Raw genomic sequence first — 22,810 nt, forward strand, 5'->3', positions numbered from 1 at the left:
AACTCTGTTAGTTGAATGCGGAGGACAGAAAGGGGTTTCAGAGAATGCTTCTGTGTAGTTTTTAATTGGAGATATTCCTTTTTCCTCTATTACAATCTTAGCGCTCCGAATGTCCACTTGCATATTCTACAAAAAGAGTGTTTCATAACTGCTCAATCAAAAATATGGTTTAGCTCTGTTAACTGAATTTACACATCAGAAATAAGTTTCACAGAATGCATCTGTGTAATTTTTATTTGAAGATATTATTTTTCCCAATGTAGGCCTCTTAGAGCTTAGAATGTCCAATTGCAGTTTCTACTGAAAGAGTGTTTCAGAACGGCTCAATCAAAAGTAAGGTTCAACTCTGTTAGTTGAATGCACAGAACAGAAAGAAGTTTCAGAGAATGCTACTGTGTAGTTTATATTTGAATATATTCCTTTTTCCACTATTACCCTCTTAGCGCTCCGAATGTCCACTTGCATTTTCTACAGAAAGAGTGTTCGGAACTGTGCAATCAAAAGTATGGTTTAACTCTGTTAGCTGAATGCACATATCAGAAATAAGTTTCACACAATGCTTCTGTGTAGTTTTTATTTGAAGATATTATTTTTCTCCATGTAGGCCTCTTAGCGCTCAGAATGTCCAATTGCAGTTTCTACAGAAAGAGTGTTTCAGAACGGCTCAATCAAAAGTAAGGTTCAACTCTGTTAGTTGAATGCACAGAACAGAAAAAAGTTTCATACAATGCTTCTGTGTAGTTTATATTTGAACATATTCTTTTTTCCACTATTACCCACTTAGCGCTACGAATGTCCAGTTGCATTTTCTACAGACAGAGTGTTTCAAAACTGCTCAATCAAAAGTATGGTTTAACTCTGTTAGCTGAATGCTCAGATCAGAAAGAAGTTTCACAGAATGCTTCTGTGTAGTTTATATTTGAATATATTCCTTTTTCCACGACTACCCTCTAAGCGCTCCAAATGTCCAGTTGCATTTTCTACAGAAAGAGTGTTCAGATCTGCTCAATCAAAAGTATGGTTTAACTCTGTTAGCTGAATGCACAGATAAGAAAGAAGTCTCACAGAATGATTCTGTGTAGTTTATATTTGAAGACATTCCTTTTTCCACTATCACCCTCTTAGCGCTCCGAATCTCCACTTGCATTTTCTACAGCAAGAGTGTTTCAGAACGGCTCAATCAAAACTAAGGTTCAACTCTTTTAGTTGAATGAACAGAACAGAAAGAAGTTTCACAGAATGCCTCTGTGTAGTTTTAATTTGTAGATATTCTTTTTCCCAATATAGGCCTCTTAGCGCTCAAAATGTCCAATTGCCCTTTCTACAGAAAGAGTGTTTCAGAACGGCTCAATCAAAAGTAAGGTTCAACCCTGGTAGTTGAATGCACAGAACAGAAAGAAGTTTCAGAGAATGATTCTGTGTAGTTTATATTTGAATATATTCCTTTTTCCACTATTACCCTCTTAGCGCTCCGAATGTCCACTTGCATTTTATACAGAAAGAGTGTTCTGAACTGCGCAATCAAAAGTATGGTTTAACTCTGTTAGCTGAATGCACATATCAGAAATAAGTTTCAAACAATGCTTCTGTGTAGTTTTTATTTGAAGATATTATTTTTCCAAATATAGACCTCTTAGCGCTCAGAATGTCCAATTGCAGTTTCTACAGAAAGAGTGTTTCAGAACGGCTCAATCAAATGTAAGGTTCAACTCTCTTAGTTGAATGCACAGAACAGAAAGAAGTTTCACAGAATGCTTCTGTGTAGTATTTAGTTGAAGATACTCCTTTTTGGACTATTACCCACTTAGCGCTCCGAATATCCACTGGCAGTTTCTACACAAAGAGTGTTTCAGAACTGCTCCTTCAAAAGTAAGTCTCAACTCTGTTAGTTGAATGCGGAGGACAGAAAGGGGTTTCAGAGAATGCTTCTGTGTGGTTTTTAATTGGAGATATTCCTTTTTCCTCTATTACAATCTTAGCGCTCCGAATGTCCACTTGCATATTCTACAAAAAGAGTGTTTCATAACTGCTCAATCAAAAATATGGTTTAGCTCTGTTAACTGAATTTACACATCAGAAATAAGTTTCACAGAATGCATCTGTGTAATTTTTATTTGAAGATATTATTTTTCCCAATGTAGGCCTCTTAGAGCTTAGAATGTCCAATTGCAGTTTCTACTGAAAGAGTGTTTCAGAACGGCTCAATCAAAAGTAAGGTTCAACTCTGTTAGTTGAATGCACAGAACAGAAAGAAGTTTCAGAGAATGCTACTGTGTAGTTTATATTTGAATATATTCCTTTTTCCACTATTACCCTCTTAGCGCTCAGAATGTCCAATTGCAGTTTCTACAGAAAGAGTGTTTCAGAACGGCTCAATCAAAAGTAAGGTTCAACTCTGTTAGTTGAATGCACAGAACAGAAAAAAGTTTCATACAATGCTTGTGTGTAGTTTATATTTGAACATATTCTTTTTTCCACTATTACCCACTTAGCGCTACGAATGTCCAGTTGCATTTTCTACAGACAGAGTGTTTCAAAACTGCTCAATCAAAAGTATGGTTTAACTCTGTTAGCTGAATGCTCAGATCAGAAAGAAGATTCACAGAATGCTTCTGTGTAGTTTATATTTGAATATATTCCTTTTTCACGACTACCCTCTAAGCGCTCCAAATGTCCAGTTGCATTTTCTACAGAAAGAGTGTTCAGATCTGCTCAATCAAAAGTATGGTTTAACTCTGTTTGCTGAATGCACAGATAAGAAAGAAGTCTCACAGAATGATTCTGTGTAGTTTATATTTGAAGACATTCCTTTTTCCACTATCACCCTCTTAGCGCTCCGAATCTCCACTTGCATTTTCTACAGCAAGAGTGTTTCAGAACGGCTCAATCAAAACTAAGGTTCAACTCTTTTAGTTGAATGAACAGAACAGAAAGAAGTTTCACAGAATTCCTCTGTGTAGTTTTAATTTGTAGATATTCTTTTTCCCAATATAGGCCTCTTAGCGCTCAAAATGTCCAATTGCCCTTTCTACAGAAAGAGTGTTTCAGAACGGCTCAATCAAAAGTAAGGTTCAACCCTGGTAGTTGAATGCACAGAACAGAAAGAAGTTTCACAGAATGATTCTGTGTAGTTTATATTTGAATATATTCCTTTTTCCACTATTACCCTCTTAGCGCTCCGAATGTCCACTTGCATTTTCTACAGAAAGAGTGTTCTGAACTGCGCAATCAAAAGTATGGTTTAACTCTGTTAGCTGAATGCACATATCAGAAATAAGTTTCAAACAATGCTTCTGTGTAGTTTTTATTTGAAGATATTATTTTTCCCAATATAGACCTCTTAGCGCTCAGAATGTCCAATTGCAGTTTCTACAGAAAGAGTGTTTCAGAACGGCTCAATCAAATGTAAGGTTCAACTCTCTTAGTTGAATGCACAGAACAGAAAGAAGTTTCACAGAATGCTTCTGTGTAGTATTTAGTTGAAGATACTCCTTTTTGGACTATTACCCACTTAGCGCTCCGAATATCCACTGGCAGTTTCTACACAAAGAGTGTTTCAGAACTGCTCCTTCAAAAGTAAGTCTCAACTCTGTTAGTTGAATGCGGAGGACAGAAAGGGGTTTCAGAGAATGCTTCTGTGTAGTTTTTAATTGGAGATATTCCTTTTTCCTCTATTACAATCTTAGCGCTCCGAATGTCCACTTGCATATTCTACAAAAAGAGTGTTTCATAACTGCTCAATCAAAAATATGGTTTAGCTCTGTTAACTGAATTTACACATCAGAAATAAGTTTCACAGAATGCATCTGTGTAATTTTTATTTGAAGATATTATTTTTCCCAATGTAGGCCTCTTAGAGCTTAGAATGTCCAATTGCAGTTTCTACTGAAAGAGTGTTTCAGAACGGCTCAATCAAAAGTAAGGTTCAACTCTGTTAGTTGAATGCACAGAACAGAAAGAAGTTTCAGAGAATGCTACTGTGTAGTTTATATTTGAATATATTCCTTTTTCCACTATTACCCTCTTAGCGCTCCGAATGTCCACTTGCATTTTCTACAGAAAGAGTGTTCGGAACTGCGCAATCAAAAGTATGGTTTAACTCTGTTAGCTGAATGCACATATCAGAAATAAGTTTCACACAATGCTTCTGTGTAGTTTTTATTTGAAGATATTATTTTTCTCCATGTAGGCCTCTTAGCGCTCAGAATGTCCAATTGCAGTTTCTACAGAAAGAGTGTTTCAGAACGGCTCAATCAAAAGTAAGGTTCAACTCTGTTAGTTGAATGCACAGAACAGAAAAAAGTTTCATACAATGCTTCTGTGTAGTTTATATTTGAACATATTCTTTTTTCCACTATTACCCACTTAGCGCTACGAATGTCCAGTTGCATTTTCTACAGACAGAGTGTTTCAAAACTGCTCAATCAAAAGTATGGTTTAACTCTGTTAGCTGAATGCTCAGATCAGAAAGAAGTTTCACAGAATGCTTCTGTGTAGTTTATATTTGAATATATTACTTTTTCCACGACTACCCTCTAAGCGCTCCAAATGTCCAGTTGCATTTTCTACAGAAAGAGTGTTCAGATCTGCTCAATCAAAAGTATGGTTTAACTCTGTTAGCTGAATGCACAGATAAGAAAGAAGTCTCACAGAATGATTCTGTGTAGTTTATATTTGAAGACATTCCTTTTTCCACTATCACCCTCTTAGCGCTCCGAATCTCCACTTGCATTTTCTACAGCAAGAGTGTTTCAGAACGGCTCAATCAAAACTAAGGTTCAACTCTTTTAGTTGAATGAACAGAACAGAAAGAAGTTTCACAGAATGCCTCTGTGTAGTTTTAATTTGTAGATATTCTTTTTCCCAATATAGGCCTCTTAGCGCTCAAAATGTCCAATTGCCCTTTCTACAGAAAGAGTGTTTCAGAACGGCTCAATCAAAAGTAAGGTTCAACCCTGGTAGTTGAATGCACAGAACAGAAAGAAGTTTCACAGAATGATTCTGTGTAGTTTATATTTGAATATAGTCCTTTTTCCACTATTACCCTCTTAGCGCTCCGAATGTCCACTTGCATTTTCTACAGAAAGAGTGTTCTGAACTGCGCAATCAAAAGTATGGTTTAACTCTGTTAGCTGAATGCACATATCAGAAATAAGTTTCAAACAATGCTTCTGTGTAGTTTTTATTTGAAGATATTATTTTTCCCAATATAGACCTCTTAGCGCTCAGAATGTCCAATTGCAGTTTCTACAGAAAGAGTGTTTCAGAACGGCTCAATCAAATGTAAGGTTCAACTCTCTTAGTTGAATGCACAGAACAGAAAGAAGTTTCACAGAATGCTTCTGTGTAGTATTTAGTTGAAGATACTCCTTTTTGGACTATTACCCACTTAGCGCTCCGAATATCCACTGGCAGTTTCTACACAAAGAGTGTTTCAGAACTGCTCCTTCAAAAGTAAGTCTCAACTGTGTTAGTTGAATGCGGAGGACAGAAAGGGGTTTCAGAGAATGCTTCTGTGTAGTTTTTAATTGGAGATATTCCTTTTTCCTCTATTACAATCTTAGCGCTCCGAATGTCCACTTGCATATTCTACAAAAAGAGTGTTTCATAACTGCTCAATCAAAAATATGGTTTAGCTCTGTTAACTGAATTTACACATCAGAAATAAGTTTCACAGAATGCATCTGTGTAATTTTTATTTGAAGATATTATTTTTCCCAATGTAGGCCTCTTAGAGCTTAGAATGTCCAATTGCAGTTTCTACTGAAAGAGTGTTTCAGAACGGCTCAATCAAAAGTAAGGTTCAACTCTGTTAGTTGAATGCACAGAACAGAAAGAAGTTTCAGAGAATGCTACTGTGTAGTTTATATTTGAATATATTCCTTTTTCCACTATTACCCTCTTAGCGCTCCGAATGTCCACTTGCATTTTCTACAGAAAGAGTGTTCGGAACTGCGCAATCAAAAGTATGGTTTAACTCTGTTAGCTGAATGCACATATCAGAAATAAGTTTCACACAATGCTTCTGTGTAGTTTTTATTTGAAGATATTATTTTTCTCCATGTAGGCCTCTTAGCGCTCAGAATGTCCAATTGCAGTTTCTACAGAAAGAGTGTTTCAGAACGGCTCAATCAAAAGTAAGGTTCAACTCTGTTAGTTGAATGCACAGAACAGAAAAAAGTTTCATACAATGCTTCTGTGTAGTTTATATTTGAACATATTCTTTTTTCCACTATTACCCACTTAGCGCTACGAATGTCCAGTTGCATTTTCTACAGACAGAGTGTTTCAAAACTGCTCAATCAAAAGTATGGTTTAACTCTGTTAGCTGAATGCTCAGATCAGAAAGAAGTTTCACAGAATGCTTCTGTGTAGTTTATATTTGAATATATTCCTTTTTCCACGACTACCCTCTAAGCGCTCCAAATGTCCAGTTGCATTTTCTACAGAAAGAGTGTTCAGATCTGCTCAATCAAAAGTATGGTTTAACTCTGTTAGCTGAATGCACAGATAAGAAAGAAGTCTCACAGAATGATTCTGTGTAGTTTATATTTGAAGACATTCCTTTTTCCACTATCACCCTCTTAGCGCTCCGAATCTCCACTTGCATTTTCTACAGCAAGAGTGTTTCAGAACGGCTCAATCAAAACTAAGGTTCAACTCTTTTAGTTGAATGAACAGAACAGAAAGAAGTTTCACAGAATGCCTCTGTGTAGTTTTAATTTGTAGATATTCTTTTTCCCAATATAGGCCTCTTAGCGCTCAAAATGTCCAATTGCCCTTTCTACAGAAAGAGTGTTTCAGAACGGCTCAATCAAAAGTAAGGTTCAACCCTGGTAGTTGAATGCACAGAACAGAAAGAAGTTTCACAGAATGATTCTGTGTAGTTTATATTTGAATATATTCCTTTTTCCACTATTACCCTCTTAGCGCTCCGAATGTCCACTTGCATTTTCTACAGAAAGAGTGTTCTGAACTGCGCAATCAAAAGTATGGTTTAACTCTGTTAGCTGAATGCACATATCAGAAATAAGTTTCAAACAATGCTTCTGTGTAGTTTTTATTTGAAGATATTATTTTTCCCAATATAGACCTCTTAGCGCTCAGAATGTCCAATTGCAGTTTCTACAGAAAGAGTGTTTCAGAACGGCTCAATCAAATGTAAGGTTCAACTCTCTTAGTTGAATGCACAGAACAGAAAGAAGTTTCACAGAATGCTTCTGTGTAGTATTTAGTTGAAGATACTCCTTTTTGGACTATTACCCACTTAGCGCTCCGAATATCCACTGGCAGTTTCTACACAAAGAGTGTTTCAGAACTGCTCCTTCAAAAGTAAGTCTCAACTCTGTTAGTTGAATGCGGAGGACAGAAAGGGGTTTCAGAGAATGCTTCTGTGTAGTTTTTAATTGGAGATATTCCTTTTTCCTCTATTACAATCTTAGCGCTCCGAATGTCCACTTGCATATACTACAAAAAGAGTGTTTCATAACTGCTCAATCAAAAATATGGTTTAGCTCTGTTAACTGAATTTACACATCAGAAATAAGTTTCACAGAATGCATCTGTGTAATTTTTATTTGAAGATATTATTTTTCCCAATGTAGGCCTCTTAGAGCTTAGAATGTCCAATTGCAGTTTCTACTGAAAGAGTGTTTCAGAACGGCTCAAACAAAAGTAAGGTTCAAATCTGTTAGTTGAATGCACAGAACAGAAAGAAGTTTCAGAGAATGCTACTGTGTAGTTTATATTTGAATATATTCCTTTTTCCACTATTACCCTCTTAGCGCTCCGAATGTCCAATTGCATTTTCTACAGAAAGAGTGTTCGGAACTGCGCAATCAAAAGTATGGTTTAACTCTGTTAGCTGAATGCACATATCAGAAATAAGTTTCACACAATGCTTCTGGGTAGTTTTTATTTGAAGATATTATTTTTCTCCATGTAGGCCTCTTAGCGCTCAGAATGTCCAATTGCAGTTTCTACAGAAAGAGTGTTTCAGAACGGCTCAATCAAAAGTAAGGTTCAACTCTGTTAGTTGAATGCACAGAACAGAAAAAAGTTTCATACAATGCTTCTGTGTAGTTTATATTTGAACATATTCTTTTTTCCACTATTACCCACTTAGCGCTACGAATGTCCAGTTGCATTTTCTACAGACAGTGTGTTTCAAAACTGCTCAATCAAAAGTATGGTTTAACTCTGTTAGCTGAATGCTCAGATCAGAAAAAAGTTTCACAGAATGCTTCTGTGTAGTTTATATTTGAATATATTCCTTTTTCCACGACTACCCTCTAAGCGCTCCAAATGTCCAGTTGCATTTTCTACAGAAAGAGTGTTCAGATCTGCTCAATCAAAAGTATGGTTTAACTCTGTTAGCTGAATGCACAGATAAGAAAGAAGTCTCACAGAATGATTCTGTGTAGTTTATATTTGAAGACATTCCTTTTTCCACTATCACCCTCTTAGCACTCCGAATCTCCACTTGCATTTTCTACAGCAAGAGTGTTTCAGAACGGCTCAATCAAAACTAAGGTTCAACTCTTTTAGTTGAATGAACAGAACAGAAAGAAGTTTCACAGAATGCCTCTGTGTAGTTTTAATTTGTAGATATTCTTTTTCCCAATATAGGCCTCTTAGCGCTCAAAATGTCCAATTGCCCTTTCTACAGAAAGAGTGTTTCAGAACGGCTCAATCAAAAGTAAGGTTCAACCCTGGTAGTTGAATGCACAGAACAGAAAGAAGTTTCACAGAATGATTCTGTGTAGTTTATATTTGAATATATTCCTTTTTCCACTATTACCCTCTTAGCGCTCCGAATGTCCACTTGCATTTTCTACAGAAAGAGTGTTCGGAACTGCGCAATCAAAAGTATGGTTTAACTCTGTTAGCTGAATGCACATATCAGAAATAAGTTTCACACAATGCTTCTGTGTAGTTTTTATTTGAAGATATTATTTTTCCCAATGTAGACCTCTTAGCGCTCAGAATGTCCAATTGCAGTTTCTACAGAAAGAGTGTTTCAGAACGGCTCAATCAAATGTAAGGTTCAACTCTCTTAGTTGAATGCACAGAACAGAAAGAAGTTTCACAGAATGCTTCTGTGTAGTATTTAGTTGAAGATACTCCTTTTTGGACTATTACCCACTTAGCGCTCCGAATATCCACTGGCAGTTTCTACACAAAGAGTGTTTCAGAACTGCTCCTTCAAAAGTAAGTCTCAACTCTGTTATTTGAATGCGGAGGACAGAAAGGGGTTTCAGAGAATGCTTCTGTGTAGTTTTTAATTGGAGATATTCCTTTTTCCTCTATTACAATCTTAGCGCTCCGAATGTCCACTTGCATATTCTACAAAAAGAGTGTTTCATAACTGCTCAATCAAAAATATGGTTTAGCTCTGTTAACTGAATTTACACATCAGAAATAAGTTTCACAGAATGCATCTGTGTAATTTTTATTTGAAGATATTATTTTTCCCAATGTAGGCCTCTTAGAGCTTAGAATGTCCAATTGCAGTTTCTACTGAAAGAGTGTTTCAGAACGGCTCAATCAAAAGTAAGGTTCAACTCTGTTAGTTGAATGCACAGAACAGAAAGAAGTTTCAGAGAATGCTACTGTGTAGTTTATATTTGAATATATTCCTTTTTCCACTATTACCCTCTTAGCGCTCCGAATGTCCACTTGCATTTTCTACAGAAAGAGTGTTCGGAACTGCGCAATCAAAAGTATGGTTTAACTCTGTTAGCTGAATGCACATATCAGAAATAAGTTTCACACAATGCTTCTGTGTAGTTTTTATTTGAAGATATTATTTTTCTCCATGTAGGCCTCTTAGCGCTCAGAATGTCCAATTTCAGTTTCTACAGAAAGAGTGTTTCAGAACGGCTCAATCAAAAGTAAGGTTCAACTCTGTTAGTTGAATGCACAGAACAGAAAAAAGTTTCATACAATGCTTCTGTGTAGTTTATATTTGAACATATTCTTTTTTCCACTATTACCCACTTAGCGCTACGAATGTCCAGTTGCATTTTCTACAGACAGAGTGTTTCAAAACTGCTCAATCAAAAGTATGGTTTAACTCTGTTAGCTGAATGCTCAGATCAGAAAGAAGTTTCACAGAATGCTTCTGTGTAGGTTATATTTGAATATATTCCTTTTTCCACGACTACCCTCTAAGCGCTCCAAATGTCCAGTTGCATTTTCTACAGAAAGAGTGTTCAGATCTGCTCAATCAAAAGTATGGTTTAACTCTGTTAGCTGAATGCACAGATAAGAAAGAAGTCTCACAGAATGATTCTGTGTAGTTTATATTTGAAGACATTCCTTTTTCCACTATCACCCTCTTAGCGCTCCGAATCTCCACTTGCATTTTCTACAGCAAGAGTGTTTCAGAACGGCTCAATCAAAACTAAGGTTCAACTCTTTTAGTTGAATGAACAGAACAGAAAGAAGTTTCACAGAATTCCTCTGTGTAGTTTTAATTTGTAGATATTCTTTTTCCCAATATAGGCCTCTTAGCGCTCAAAATGTCCAATTGCCCTTTCTACAGAAAGAGTGTTTCAGAACGGCTCAATCAAAAGTAAGGTTCAACCCTGGTAGTTGAATGCACAGAACAGAAAGAAGTTTCACAGAATGATTCTGTGTAGTTTATATTTGAATATATTCCTTTTTCCACTATTACCCTCTTAGCGCTCCGAATGTCCACTTGCATTTTCTACAGAAAGAGTGTTCTGAACTGCGCAATCAAAAGTATGGTTTAACTCTGTTAGCTGAATGCACATATCAGAAATAAGTTTCAAACAATGCTTCTGTGTAGTTTTTATTTGAAGATATTATTTTTCCCAATATAGACCTCTTAGCGCTCAGAATGTCCAATTGCAGTTTCTACAGAAAGAGTGTTTCAGAACGGCTCAATCAAATGTAAGGTTCAACTCTCTTAGTTGAATGCACAGAACAGAAAGAAGTTTCACAGAATGCTTCTGTGTAGTATTTAGTTGAAGATACTCCTTTTTGGACTATTACCCACTTAGCGCTCCGAATATCCACTGGCAGTTTCTACACAAAGAGTGTTTCAGAACTGCTCCTTCAAAAGTAAGTCTCAACTCTGTTAGTTGAATGCGGAGGACAGAAAGGGGTTTCAGAGAATGCTTCTGTGTAGTTTTTAATTGGAGATATTCCTTTTTCCTCTATTACAATCTTAGCGCTCCGAATGTCCACTTGCATATTCTACAAAAAGAGTGTTTCATAACTGCTCAATCAAAAATATGGTTTAGCTCTGTTAACTGAATTTACACATCAGAAATAAGTTTCACAGAATGCATCTGTGTAATTTTTATTTGAAGATATTATTTTTCCCAATGTAGGCCTCTTAGAGCTTAGAATGTCCAATTGCAGTTTCTACTGAAAGAGTGTTTCAGAACGGCTCAATCAAAAGTAAGGTTCAACTCTGTTAGTTGAATGCACAGAACAGAAAGAAGTTTCAGAGAATGCTACTGTGTAGTTTATATTTGAATATATTCCTTTTTCCACTATTACCCTCTTAGCGCTCCGAATGTCCACTTGCATTTTCTACAGAAAGAGTGTTCGGAACTGTGCAATCAAAAGTATGGTTTAACTCTGTTAGCTGAATGCACATATCAGAAATAAGTTTCACACAATGCTTCTGTGTAGTTTTTATTTGAAGATATTATTTTTCTCCATGTAGGCCTCTTAGCGCTCAGAATGTCCAATTGCAGTTTCTACAGAAAGAGTGTTTCAGAACGGCTCAATCAAAAGTAAGGTTCAACTCTGTTAGTTGAATGCACAGAACAGAAAAAAGTTTCATACAATGCTTCTGTGTAGTTTATATTTGAACATATTCTTTTTTCCACTATTACCCACTTAGCGCTACGAATGTCCAGTTGCATTTTCTACAGACAGAGTGTTTCAAAACTGCTCAATCAAAAGTATGGTTTAACTCTGTTAGCTGAATGCTCAGATCAGAAAGAAGTTTCACAGAATGCTTCTGTGTAGTTTATATTTGAATATATTCCTTTTTCCACGACTACCCTCTAAGCGCTCCAAATGTCCAGTTGCATTTTCTACAGAAAGAGTGTTCAGATCTGCTCAATCAAAAGTATGGTTTAACTCTGTTAGCTGAATGCACAGATAAGAAAGAAGTCTCACAGAATGATTCTGTGTAGTTTATATTTGAAGACATTCCTTTTTCCACTATCACCCTCTTAGCGCTCCGAATCTCCACTTGCATTTTCTACAGCAAGAGTGTTTCAGAACGGCTCAATCAAAACTAAGGTTCAACTCTTTTAGTTGAATGAACAGAACAGAAAGAAGTTTCACAGAATGCCTCTGTGTAGTTTTAATTTGTAGATATTCTTTTTCCCAATATAGGCCTCTTAGCGCTCAAAATGTCCAATTGCCCTTTCTACAGAAAGAGTGTTTCAGAACGGCTCAATCAAAAGTAAGGTTCAACCCTGGTAGTTGAATGCACAGAACAGAAAGAAGTTTCAGAGAATGATTCTGTGTAGTTTATATTTGAATATATTCCTTTTTCCACTATTACCCTCTTAGCGCTCCGAATGTCCACTTGCATTTTCTACAGAAAGAGTGTTCTGAACTGCGCAATCAAAAGTATGGTTTAACTCTGTTAGCTGAATGCACATATCAGAAATAAGTTTCAAACAATGCTTCTGTGTAGTTTTTATTTGAAGATATTATTTTTCCAAATATAGACCTCTTAGCGCTCAGAATGTCCAATTGCAGTTTCTACAGAAAGAGTGTTTCAGAACGGCTCAATCAAATGTAAGGTTCAACTCTCTTAGTTGAATGCACAGAACAGAAAGAAGTTTCACAGAATGCTTCTGTGTAGTATTTAGTTGAAGATACTCCTTTTTGGACTATTACCCACTTAGCGCTCCGAATATCCACTGGCAGTTTCTACACAAAGAGTGTTTCAGAACTGCTCCTTCAAAAGTAAGTCTCAACTCTGTTAGTTGAATGCGGAGGACAGAAAGGGGTTTCAGAGAATGCTTCTGTGTGGTTTAATTGGAGATATTCCTTTTTCCTCTATTACAATCTTAGCGCTCCGAATGTCCACTTGCATATTCTACAAAAAGAGTGTTTCATAACTGCTCAATCAAAAATATGGTTTAGCTCTGTTAACTGAATTTACACATCAGAAATAAGTTTCACAGAATGCATCTGTGTAATTTTTATTTGAAGATATTATTTTTCCCAATGTAGGCCTCTTAGAGCTTAGAATGTCCAATTGCAGTTTCTACTGAAAGAGTGTTTCAGAACGGCTCAATCAAAAGTAAGGTTCAACTCTGTTAGTTGAATGCACAGAACAGAAAGAAGTTTCAGAGAATGCTACTGTGTAGTTTATATTTGAATATATTCCTTTTTCCACTATTACCCTCTTAGCGCTCAGAATGTCCAATTGCAGTTTCTACAGAAAGAGTGTTTCAGAACGGCTCAATCAAAAGTAAGGTTCAACTCTGTTAGTTGAATGCACAGAACAGAAAAAAGTTTCATACAATGCTTCTGTGTAGTTTATATTTGAACATATTCTTTTTTCCACTATTACCCACTTAGCGCTACGAATGTCCAGTTGCATTTTCTACAGACAGAGTGTTTCAAAACTGCTCAATCAAAAGTATGGTTTAACTCTGTTAGCTGAATGCTCAGATCAGAAAGAAGATTCACAGAATGCTTCTGTGTAGTTTATATTTGAATATATTCCTTTTTCACGACTACCCTCTAAGCGCTCCAAATGTCCAGTTGCATTTTCTACAGAAAGAGTGTTCAGATCTGCTCAATCAAAAGTATGGTTTAACTCTGTTTGCTGAATGCACAGATAAGAAAGAAGTCTCACAGAATGATTCTGTGTAGTTTATATTTGAAGACATTCCTTTTTCCACTATCACCCTCTTAGCGCTCCGAATCTCCACTTGCATTTTCTACAGCAAGAGTGTTTCAGAACGGCTCAATCAAAACTAAGGTTCAACTCTTTTAGTTGAATGAACAGAACAGAAAGAAGTTTCACAGAATGCCTCTGTGTAGTTTTAATTTGTAGATATTCTTTTTCCCAATATAGGCCTCTTAGCGCTCAAAATGTCCAATTGCCCTTTCTACAGAAAGAGTGTTTCAGAACGGCTCAATCAAAAGTAAGGTTCAACCCTGGTAGTTGAATGCACAGAACAGAAAGAAGTTTCACAGAATGATTCTGTGTAGTTTATATTTGAATATATTCCTTTTTCCACTATTACCCTCTTAGCGCTCCGAATGTCCACTTGCATTTTCTACAGAAAGAGTGTTCTGAACTGCGCAATCAAAAGTATGGTTTAACTCTGTTAGCTGAATGCACATATCAGAAATAAGTTTCAAACAATGCTTCTGTGTAGTTTTTATTTGAAGATATTATTTTTCCCAATATAGACCTCTTAGCGCTCAGAATGTCCAATTGCAGTTTCTACAGAAAGAGTGTTTCAGAACGGCTCAATCAAATGTAAGGTTCAACTCTCTTAGTTGAATGCACAGAACAGAAAGAAGTTTCACAGAATGCTTCTGTGTAGTATTTAGTTGAAGATACTCCTTTTTGGACTATTACCCACTTAGCGCTCCGAATATCCACTGGCAGTTTCTACACAAAGAGTGTTTCAGAACTGCTCCTTCAAAAGTAAGTCTCAACTCTGTTAGTTGAATGCGGAGGACAGAAAGGGGTTTCAGAGAATGCTTCTGTGTAGTTTTTAATTGGAGATATTCCTTTTTCCTCTATTACAATCTTAGCGCTCCGAATGTCCACTTGCATATTCTACAAAAAGAGTGTTTCATAACTGCTCAATCAAAAATATGGTTTAGCTCTGTTAACTGAATTTACACATCAGAAATAAGTTTCACAGAATGCATCTGTGTAATTTTTATTTGAAGATATTATTTTTCCCAATGTAGGCCTCTTAGAGCTTAGAATGTCCAATTGCAGTTTCTACTGAAAGAGTGTTTCAGAACGGCTCAATCAAAAGTAAGGTTCAACTCTGTTAGTTGAATGCACAGAACAGAAAGAAGTTTCAGAGAATGCTACTGTGTAGTTTATATTTGAATATATTCCTTTTTCCACTATTACCCTCTTAGCGCTCCGAATGTCCACTTGCATTTTCTACAGAAAGAGTGTTCGGAACTGCGCAATCAAAAGTATGGTTTAACTCTGTTAGCTGAATGCACATATCAGAAATAAGTTTCACACAATGCTTCTGTGTAGTTTTTATTTGAAGATATTATTTTTCTCCATGTAGGCCTCTTAGCGCTCAGAATGTCCAATTGCAGTTTCTACAGAAAGAGTGTTTCAGAACGGCTCAATCAAAAGTAAGGTTCAACTCTGTTAGTTGAATGCACAGAACAGAAAAAAGTTTCATACAATGCTTCTGTGTAGTTTATATTTGAACATATTCTTTTTTCCACTATTACCCACTTAGCGCTACGAATGTCCAGTTGCATTTTCTACAGACAGAGTGTTTCAAAACTGCTCAATCAAAAGTATGGTTTAACTCTGTTAGCTGAATGCTCAGATCAGAAAGAAGTTTCACAGAATGCTTCTGTGTAGTTTATATTTGAATATATTCCTTTTTCCACGACTACCCTCTAAGCGCTCCAAATGTCCAGTTGCATTTTCTACAGAAAGAGTGTTCAGATCTGCTCAATCAAAAGTATGGTTTAACTCTGTTAGCTGAATGCACAGATAAGAAAGAAGTCTCACAGAATGATTCTGTGTAGTTTATATTTGAAGACATTCCTTTTTCCACTATCACCCTCTTAGCGCTCCGAATCTCCACTTGCATTTTCTACAGCAAGAGTGTTTCAGAACGGCTCAATCAAAACTAAGGTTCAACTCTTTTAGTTGAATGAACAGAACAGAAAGAAGTTTCACAGAATGCCTCTGTGTAGTTTTAATTTGTAGATATTCTTTTTCCCAATATAGGCCTCTTAGCGCTCAAAATGTCCAATTGCCCTTTCTACAGAAAGAGTGTTTCAGAACGGCTCAATCAAAAGTAAGGTTCAACCCTGGTAGTTGAATGCACAGAACAGAAAGAAGTTTCACAGAATGATTCTGTGTAGTTTATATTTGAATATATTCCTTTTTCCACTATTACCCTCTTAGCGCTCCGAATGTCCACTTGCATTTTCTACAGAAAGAGTGTTCTGAACTGCGCAATCAAAAGTATGGTTTAACTCTGTTAGCTGAATGCACATATCAGAAATAAGTTTCAAACAATGCTTCTGTGTAGTTTTTATTTGAAGATATTATTTTTCCCAATATAGACCTCTTAGCGCTCAGAATGTCCAATTGCAGTTTCTACAGAAAGAGTGTTTCAGAACGGCTCAATCAAATGTAAGGTTCAACTCTCTTAGTTGAATGCACAGAACAGAAAGAAGTTTCACAGAATGCTTCTGTGTAGTATTTAGTTGAAGATACTCCTTTTTGGACTATTACCCACTTAGCGCTCCGAATATCCACTGGCAGTTTCTACACAAAGAGTGTTTCAGAACTGCTCCTTCAAAAGTAAGTCTCAACTCTGTTAGTTGAATGCGGAGGACAGAAAGGGGTTTCAGAGAATGCTTCTGTGTAGTTTTTAATTGGAGATATTCCTTTTTCCTCTATTACAATCTTAGCGCTCCGAATGTCCACTTGCATATACTACAAAAAGAGTGTTTCATAACTGCTCAATCAAAAATATGGTTTAGCTCTGTTAACTGAATTTACACATCAGAAATAAGTTTCACAGAATGCATCTGTGTAATTTTTATTTGAAGATATTATTTTTCCCAATGTAGGCCTCTTAGAGCTTAGAATGTCCAATTGCAGTTTCTACTGAAAGAGTGTTTCAGAACGGCTCAATCAAAAGTAAGGTTCAACTCTGTTAGTTGAATGCACAGAACAGAAAGAAGTTTCAGAGAATGCTACTGTGTAGTTTATATTTGAATATATTCCTTTTTCCACTATTACCCTCTTAGCGCTCCGAATGTCCACTTGCATTTTCTACAGAAAGAGTGTTCGGAACTGCGCAATCAAAAGTATGGTTTAACTCTGTTAGCTGAATGCACATATCAGAAATAAGTTTCACACAATGCTTCTGTGTAGTTTTTATTTGAAGATATTATTTTTCTCCATGTAGGCCTCTTAGCGCTCAGAATGTCCAATTGCAGTTTCTACAGAAAGAGTGTTTCAGAACGGCTCAATCAAAAGTAAGGTTCAACTCTGTTAGTTGAATGCACAGAACAGAAAAAAGTTTCATACAATGCTTCTGTGTAGTTTATATTTGAACATATTCTTTTTTCCACTATTACCCACTTAGCGCTACGAATGTCCAGTTGCATTTTCTACAGACAGAGTGTTTCAAAACTGCTCAATCAAAAGTATGGTTTAACTCTGTTAGCTGAATGCTCAGATCAGAAAGAAGTTTCACAGAATGCTTCTGTGTAGTTTATATTTGAATATATTCCTTTTTCCACGACTACCCTCTAAGCGCTCCAAATGTCCAGTTGCATTTTCTACAGAAAGAGTGTTCAGATCTGCTCAATCAAAAGTATGGTTTAACTCTGTTAGCTGAATGCACAGATAAGAAAGAAGTCTCACAGAATGATTCTGTGTAGTTTATATTTGAAGACATTCCTTTTTCCACTATCACCCTCTTAGCGCTCCGAATCTCCACTTGCATTTTCTACAGCAAGAGTGTTTCAGAACGGCTCAATCAAAACTAAGGTTCAACTCTTTTAGTTGAATGAACAGAACAGAAAGAAGTTTCACAGAATGCCTCTGTGTAGTTTTAATTTGTAGATATTCTTTTTCCCAATATAGGCCTCTTAGCGCTCAAAATGTCCAATTGCCCTTTCTACAGAAAGAGTGTTTCAGAACGGCTCAATCAAAAGTAAGGTTCAACCCTGGTAGTTGAATGCACAGAACAGAAAGAAGTTTCACAGAATGATTCTGTGTAGTTTATATTTGAATATATTCCTTTTTCCACTATTACCCTCTTAGCGCTCCGAATGTCCACTTGCATTTTCTACAGAAAGAGTGTTCTGAACTGCGCAATCAAAAGTATGGTTTAACTCTGTTAGCTGAATGCACATATCAGAAATAAGTTTCAAACAATGCTTCTGTGTAGTTTTTATTTGAAGATATTATTTTTCCCAATATAGACCTCTTAGCGCTCAGAATGTCCAATTGCAGTTTCTACAGAAAGAGTGTTTCAGAACGGCTCAATCAAATGTAAGGTTCAACTCTCTTAGTTGAATGCACAGAACAGAAAGAAGTTTCACAGAATGCTTCTGTGTAGTATTTAGTTGAAGATACTCCTTTTTGGACTATTACCCACTTAGCGCTCCGAATATCCACTGGCAGTTTCTACACAAAGAGTGTTTCAGAACTGCTCCTTCAAAAGTAAGTCTCAACTCTGTTAGTTGAATGCGGAGGACAGAAAGGGGTTTCAGAGAATGCTTCTGTGTAGTTTTTAATTGGAGATATTCCTTTTTCCTCTATTACAATCTTAGCGCTCCGAATGTCCACTTGCATATTCTACAAAAAGAGTGTTTCATAACTGCTCAATCAAAAATATGGTTTAGCTCTGTTAACTGAATTTACACATCAGAAATAAGTTTCACAGAATGCATCTGTGTAATTTTTATTTGAAGATATTATTTTTCCCAATGTAGGCCTCTTAGAGCTTAGAATGTCCAATTGCAGTTTCTACTGAAAGAGTGTTTCAGAACGGCTCAATCAAAAGTAAGGTTCAACTCTGTTAGTTGAATGCACAGAACAGAAAGAAGTTTCAGAGAATGCTACTGTGTAGTTTATATTTGAATATATTCCTTTTTCCACTATTACCCTCTTAGCGCTCCGAATGTCCACTTGCATTTTCTACAGAAAGAGTGTTCGGAACTGCGCAATCAAAAGTATGGTTTAACTCTGTTAGCTGAATGCACATATCAGAAATAAGTTTCACACAATGCTTCTGTGTAGTTTTTATTTGAAGATATTATTTTTCTCCATGTAGGCCTCTTAGCGCTCAGAATGTCCAATTGCAGTTTCTACAGAAAGAGTGTTTCAGAACGGCTCAATCAAAAGTAAGGTTCAACTCTGTTAGTTGAATGCACAGAACAGAAAAAAGTTTCATACAATGCTTCTGTGTAGTTTATATTTGAACATATTCTTTTTTCCACTATTACCCACTTAGCGCTACGAATGTCCAGTTGCATTTTCTACAGACAGAGTGTTTCAAAACTGCTCAATCAAAAGTATGGTTTAACTCTGTTAGCTGAATGCTCAGATCAGAAAGAAGTTTCACAGAATGCTTCTGTGTAGTTTATATTTGAATATATTCCTTTTTCCACGACTACCCTCTAAGCGCTCCAAATGTCCAGTTGCATTTTCTACAGAAAGAGTGTTCAGATCTGCTCAATCAAAAGTATGGTTTAACTCTGTTAGCTGAATGCACAGATAAGAAAGAAGTCTCACAGAATGATTCTGTGTAGTTTATATTTGAAGACATTCCTTTTTCCACTATCACCCTCTTAGCGCTCCGAATCTCCACTTGCATTTTCTACAGAAAGAGTGTTTCAGAACGGCTCAATCAAAACTAAGGTTCAACTCTTTTAGTTGAATGAACAGAACAGAAAGAAGTTTCACAGAATGCCTCTGTGTAGTTTTAATTTGTAGATATTCTTTTTCCCAATATAGGCCTCTTAGCGCTCAAAATGTCCAATTGCCCTTTCTACAGAAAGAGTGTTTCAGAACGGCTCAATCAAAAGTAAGGTTCAACCCTGGTAGTTGAATGCACAGAACAGAAAGAAGTTTCACAGAATGATTCTGTGTAGTTTATATTTGAATATATTCCTTTTTCCACTATTACCCTCTTAGCGCTCCGAATGTCCACTTGCATTTTCTACAGAAAGAGTGTTCTGAACTGCGCAATCAAAAGTATGGTTTAACTCTGTTAGCTGAATGCACATATCAGAAATAAGTTTCAAACAATGCTTCTGTGTAGTTTTTATTTGAAGATATTATTTTTCCCAATATAGACCTCTTAGCGCTCAGAATGTCCAATTGCAGTTTCTACAGAAAGAGTGTTTCAGAACGGCTCAATCAAATGTAAGGTTCAACTCTCTTAGTTGAATGCACAGAACAGAAAGAAGTTTCACAGAATGCTTCTGTGTAGTATTTAGTTGAAGATACTCCTTTTTGGACTATTACCCACTTAGCGCTCCGAATATCCACTGGCAGTTTCTACACAAAGAGTGTTTCAGAACTGCTCCTTCAAAAGTAAGTCTCAACTCTGTTAGTTGAATGCGGAGGACAGAAAGGGGTTTCAGAGAATGTTTCTGTGTAGTTTTTAATTGGAGATATTCCTTTTTCCTCTATTACAATCTTAGCGCTCCGAATGTCCACTTGCATATTCTACAAAAAGAGTGTTTCATAACTGCTCAATCAAAAATATGGTTTAGCTCTGTTAACTGAATTTACACATCAGAAATAAGTTTCACAGAATGCATCTGTGTAATTTTTATTTGAAGATATTATTTTTCCCAATGTAGGCCTCTTAGAGCTTAGAATGTCCAATTGCAGTTTCTACTGAAAGAGTGTTTCAGAACGGCTCAATCAAAAGTAAGGTTCAACTCTGTTAGTTGAATGCACAGAACAGAAAGAAGTTTCAGAGAATGCTACTGTGTAGTTTATATTTGAATATATTCCTTTTTCCACTATTACCCTCTTAGCGCTCCGAATGTCCACTTGCATTTTCTACAGAAAGAGTGTTCGGAACTGCGCAATCAAAAGTATGGTTTAACTCTGTTAGCTGAATGCACATATCAGAAATAAGTTTCACACAATGCTTCTGTGTAGTTTTTATTTGAAGATATTATTTTTCTCCATGTAGGCCTCTTAGCGCTCAGAATGTCCAATTGCAGTTTCTACAGAAAGAGTGTTTCAGAACGGCTCAATCAAAAGTAAGGTTCAACTCTGTTAGTTGAATGCACAGAACAGAAAAAAGTTTCATACAATGCTTCTGTGTAGTTTATATTTGAACATATTCTTTTTTCCACTATTACCCACTTAGCGCTACGAATGTCCAGTTGCATTTTCTACAGACAGAGTGTTTCAAAACTGCTCAATCAAAAGTATGGTTTAACTCTGTTAGCTGAATGCTCAGATCAGAAAGAAGTTTCACAGAATGCTTCTGTGTAGTTTATATTTGAATATATTCCTTTTTCCACGACTACCCTCTAAGCGCTTCAAATGTCCAGTTGCATTTTCTACAGAAAGAGTGTTCAGATCTGCTCAATCAAAAGTATGGTTTAACTCTGTTAGCTGAATGCACAGGTAAGAAAGAAGTCTCACAGAATGATTCTGTGTAGTTTATATTTGAAGACATTCCTTTTTCCACTATCACCCTCTTAGCGCTCCGAATCTCCACTTGCATTTTCTACAGCAAGAGTGTTTCAGAACGGCTCAATCAAAACTAAGGTTCAACTCTTTTAGTTGAATGAACAGAACAGAAAGAAGTTTCACAGAATGCCTCTGTGTAGTTTTAATTTGTAGATATTGTTTTTCCCAATATAGGCCTCTTAGCGCTCAAAATGTCCAATTGCCCTTTCTACAGAAAGAGTGTTTCAGAACGGCTCAATCAAAAGTAAGGTTCAACCCTGGTAGTTGAATGCACAGAACAGAAAGAAGTTTCACAGAATGATTCTGTGTAGTTTATATTTGAATATATTCCTTTTTCCACTATTACCCTCTTAGCGCTCCGAATGTCCACTTGCATTTTCTACAGAAAGAGTGTTCTGAACTGCGCAATCAAAAGTATGGTTTAACTCTGTTAGCTGAATGCACATATCAGAAATAAGTTTCAAACAATGCTTCTGTGTAGTTTTTATTTGAAGATATTATTTTTCCCAATATAGACCTCTTAGCGCTCAGAATGTCCAATTGCAGTTTCTACAGAAAGAGTGTTTCAGAACGGCTCAATCAAATGTAAGGTTCAACTCTCTTAGTTGAATGCACAGAACAGAAAGAAGTTTCACAGAATGCTTCTGTGTAGTATTTAGTTGAAGATACTCCTTTTTGGACTATTACCCACTTAGCGCTCCGAATATCCACTGGCAGTTTCTACACAAAGAGTGTTTCAGAACTGCTCCTTCAAAAGTAAGTCTCAACTCTGTTAGTTGAATGCGGAGGACAGAAAGTGGTTTCAGAGAATGCTTCTGTGTAGTTTTTAATTGGAGATATTCCTTTTTCCTCTATTACAATCTTAGCGCTCCGAATGTCCACTTGCATATTCTACAAAAAGAGTGTTTCATAACTGCTCAATCAAAAATATGGTTTAGCTCTGTTAACTGAATTTACACATCAGAAATAAGTTTCACAGAATGCATCTGTGTAATTTTTATTTGAAGATATTATTTTTCCCAATGTAGGCCTCTTAGAGCTTAGAATGTCCAATTGCAGTTTCTACTGAAAGAGTGTTTCAGAACGGCTCAATCAAAAGTAAGGTTCAACTCTGTTAGTTGAATGCACAGAACAGAAAGAAGTTTCAGAGAATGCTACTGTGTAGTTTATATTTGAATATATTCCTTTTTCCACTATTACCCTCTTAGCGCTCCGAATGTCCACTTGCATTTTCTACAGAAAGAGTGTTCGGAACTGCGCAATCAAAAGTATGGTTTAACTCTGTTAGCTGAATGCACATATCAGAAATAAGTTTCACACAATGCTTTTGTGTAGTTTTTATTTGAAGATATTATTTTTCTCCATGTAGGCCTCTTAGCGCTC

This window comes from Symphalangus syndactylus, chromosome 3 (genome assembly GCF_028878055.3).
Source record: "Symphalangus syndactylus isolate Jambi chromosome 3, NHGRI_mSymSyn1-v2.1_pri, whole genome shotgun sequence".
Lineage (NCBI taxonomy): Eukaryota > Metazoa > Chordata > Mammalia > Primates > Hylobatidae > Symphalangus > Symphalangus syndactylus.